This window comes from Aulonocara sp. 'chitande type north' Nkhata Bay, linkage group LG14, assembly GCF_057382095.1.
Source record: "Aulonocara sp. 'chitande type north' Nkhata Bay isolate Kocher_YH1m ecotype deep benthic linkage group LG14, A_spYH_male_GT1.1, whole genome shotgun sequence".
Classification (NCBI taxonomy): Eukaryota; Metazoa; Chordata; class Actinopteri; order Cichliformes; family Cichlidae; genus Aulonocara; species Aulonocara sp. 'chitande type north' Nkhata Bay.
In genome coordinates this window covers 39986889-39990795 of record NC_141357.1, presented here as the reverse complement: position 1 = coordinate 39990795, position 3907 = coordinate 39986889, and the positions used below count along the sequence as shown (strand labels likewise).

General features: G+C 47.7%; 1 pseudogene; it reads right to left on the bottom strand.

Moving 5' to 3' along the window:
• Positions 1-399: 399 nt before the first annotated feature.
• Positions 400-1857, bottom strand: LOC147315281 (uncharacterized; annotated as a pseudogene).
• Positions 1858-3907: the final 2050 nt, after the last annotated feature.

Sequence of the window (3907 nt, the reverse complement as noted above, 5' to 3'; positions counted from 1 at the left end):
TTTCCAGTTTTGCACACTGGCAGGGTCTCGCATGGCAAATTGGTCCTGGGTGAGGGACCAGACAAAGAGCGATTCATGGGGGCCAACCAGGCACAGTTCGAATAAGGGGACCTGGGCCCATCCTCTTGTAGATCCAACAGCTGCAGGAGGTGCCATAGCAGTTGGGTGCGATGTGTGTTGGGCGGTGGCCAGGAACAGAGGCCCTGGCGGATGGATCCCTGGCTACCAAGACTAGCAATTGCAAAGAAAAGCGTCTGGACTTCTTTAAGTTGCTTGAAGACGTTTCACCTCTCATGCGAGAAGCTTCTTCAGTTCTAAGGTCAAATGGTGGAGAGTCCCAGATTTAAACCTAGTGGGAGTTTCCCCCCACAGAGGGACAAAGGACCCCCTGGTGATCCTCTAATCACCTGAGCCAAGGTGTGAAACTGGGTGTGGGTCCCAATCAGCCAGGGTTTCGGGTGAGCTCATTGTGAAACCTGGCCCCACCTTATCATGCGAATTCCTGAGGTCAGATGGTCCAGGATGTGAGTGGGCGTTAAGGCGTCTGGGGAGGGAACTCAAAACTGGATTATAGATGGCAGACAGTTGGTGTCGTAAACCCCGCCTCTGTTCAAAGATGGTCGCTCACAGTGGACATAGATGCTTCTTTCACTCCAATTTCGAACCATCTGTCCTCTCTGTCCAACATGTGAACATTGGCATCCTCAAAGAGTGACCTTTGACCTTTAGATGCAGATGGACTGCTGAGTCTTGTCCTGTGGAGGTGGCTCTTCTGTGTTGTGCCATGCACTTGTGAAGTGGCTGTTTGGTCTCTCCGATGTAGAGGTCTGGGCATTCCTCGCTGCACTGTACAGCATACACCACATTGTTAAGTTTGTGTTTTGGAGTTTTGTCTTTCGGGTGAACCAGTTTCTGTCTGAGCGTGTTGCTGGGTCTGAAATGCACCAGGATGTCGTGCTTGGAGAAAACTCTCCTGAGTTTCTCTGATACACCGGCTACATAGGGGATGACAATGTTGTTGCGTCTGTCCTTCTTTTCCTCCCTCGCTGGTGTCTGGTCTTCTTTTCTGTGCATCTTTGCTGACTTTATAAATGGCCAATTAGGATAGCCGCATGTTTTAAGTGCTTCCCTACATGTGTGTGTTCCTTCTTTTTTTCCTTCAGGCTTAGAGGGAACATGTTCTGCCCGGTGGTGTAGGGTCCTGATTACTCCAAGTTTGTGTTCCAGAGGGTGATGGGAGTCAAAGAGGAGGTACTGGTCCGTGTGTGTGGGCTTCCGGTAAACTTTGATGTTGAGGTTGCCGTTCTCTTCAATGTGCACAGCGCAGTCCAGGAAAGGCAAACAGTCGTCCTTTGTGTCTTCCCTGGTGAACTTGATGTTTTTATCCACAGCGTTAATGTGCGCAGTGAAGGATTCCACTTCTTGTGTCTTGATTTTGACCCAGGTGTCGTCCACATATCTGTACCAGTGGCTGGGTACTCTTCCTTTGAAAGAGCCAAGAGCCTTCCTTTCCACTTCCTCCATGTAAAGGTTGGCTACAATAGGTGACACGGGGGAGCCCATGGCACAGCCATGTTTTTGTCTGTAAAAGCCTTCGTTATATTTGAAGTATGTTGTGGTGAGGCAGAGGTCTAACAGTGTGCAGATCTGATCGGGTGTGAAGTTGGTCCTGTCCTCCAAGGAGCTGTCTTCTTGTAGTCGTTTTCTGACAGTCTCCACGGCCTCCGTGGTGGGTATGCAAGTGAAGAGAGAGACTACATCAAAGGACACCATGGTTTCATCTGGATCCAGGGGAAGTTTCTGGACCTTGTCGGTGAAGTCAGTGGAGTTCTTGATGTGGTGTGGGGTGTTCCCCACAAGAGGAGCAAGGATGGTAGCAAGGTGTTTTGAAATGTTATAACATTATAACATTGCAAAACACCTTGCTACCATAGATTTAAATCTGGGACTCCCCACCATTTGACCTTAGAACTGAAGAAGCTTCTCGGATGAGAGGTGAAACGTTTTCAAGCAACTTAAAGAAGACGCTTTTCTTTGCAAGCTCCTTTGACTACGATGACCTGGATGACTGAGAACCTTTACAGACAAGACTAGCAATTGGTACATTGAATGCCAACCCTCTGGTGGGGATGGAGTCTGAGTTAGTGCATGAGGTTTACAGGTCGGGGTCCCGTCAACACATCGCTTGGTGTCAGGAACCAATCTCCTGGAGAGGGGCTGGAAGTCATGATCCTGTGTCTTCTGACCCAACGTTTTGAGTTTATGTTTATGTTTAAGTCCTTTAGGTTTTCTAAGTTCATTTCTGTTTTGCCTAGGTTGCCTTGTTGTAGTTTAATCTTTCAGATCACCTTGGGTCTTCAACCCCAGTGTTTAAGTTTCCTTTGCTTTCATGTGCGTCGTGTTAGTGCATCTTATGTTGTCAAGCTCTTGTTGTCATGTCTGCGTCTCATTAAGTTTCCTGTTTTATTTTGAAGAGGTATTGTGCTTCTGCGATCCATGTGTTTAGTTTTACTCTCCTCCTGTGATGTTATGTTCATTCATATCAGCTGTTTCCCCATGTGTTTCCACTTCCCCATATCACCTCATGTGTGCATTTAGTCTGTTTCCAGTCATTCATCATCAGATCGTCTGCTAAGTTCACGTCATGTTTCCAGGTCTTTCTATGTATCCATGCCAGGTCTCCATGTTTAAGGTTTTTCATGTTTTAATTTTAGTCCACCAAGTTTAGGTTATTGTTCAGTTTCACCAATGCCCTTTGTTTGCATTTATTTTGTCAGGCTTAATGAACAGCTTGTTTTCTGTTAAGATTACGTTTTGTTCTTGCGTGTCTGCACTTGGGTCCTCTTCCTCACTCAACAGTCTGCTTTGTAGCCAGACTGTGACACTGGACTCTGTCTCAGTCTGGAATTGCCCTTGGTGAGAGGGGGCGAGCTGTGGTGGGTATCCTAGTGTCCCTTCGGCTTGCAGGGTTTCTCCCTGTGGATGAGAAGGTTTGTTCTCTGTGGGTTGGGGAATGGGTCCTGACTGTTGTCCTCGCATATGCACCAAACAACAGTTCAGAGTACCCAGCCTTCTTGGGGTCCCTGGGGTGCTTGAGGGCACTCCACCTGGGGACTGTTCTCCTACTGGGAGATTTTCAGGGAGAGTGAGACCTGGAGGGGCTCGATTGGGAGGAACAGCATCCTGGATCTGAACCCAAGGGGTTTTTTGTTACTGGACTGTACAAACCACAGTTTGTCCATAACGAACACCATGTTCGCACATACGGGTGTCCATAAGTGCACAGGGCACTGGGACAGTGATGGGTCTGTCTAGCACAGACCCACCGCTGGAACAAGACAATTCTACTACAACAGCAAAAAGCATGGCACACCAAGCAGAGCTCTTTGATTTCATGCACGAGGGAGAGAACTGTGACAAGCGTGTTCCTGTCGCTCACCCCAGTCGCTCTCGTCTGCTCCCTCGTAACACTGCTCTTTATTGTGGTTACATGAATATGCATAAGTTCATTAACATATGATGTCTTACATAGGCATACATGTAAACAAAGAGTACCTTGTCTGTGTGTACGTATAGGCATGCGTGTGTGTGTGTGTGTGTGTGTGAGAGAGAGAGAGAGGGGGGTCAAAATGTGACCCTGTGAAGACTCCCAAAGCTGGTGCCAGGAGTCCAGCGGTCCACCTAAACAACAGGCACTTGAACTTAAGCAGATACAGAGTAGGTGTCCTCCCATACCATAAATCAGTAAGAGAAGGCACGACCTCTCTCATGACCTTAAGATGTGTGTGCATGCCAGAGTGCTCTGGGAGACACACAGAGTCTTTGCAGACTGCTAAGGATCAGACATCCTATCATTATGCAATCGATTATAAAACTCTAAGCATATATGAGTAAATATTTCTAAGCA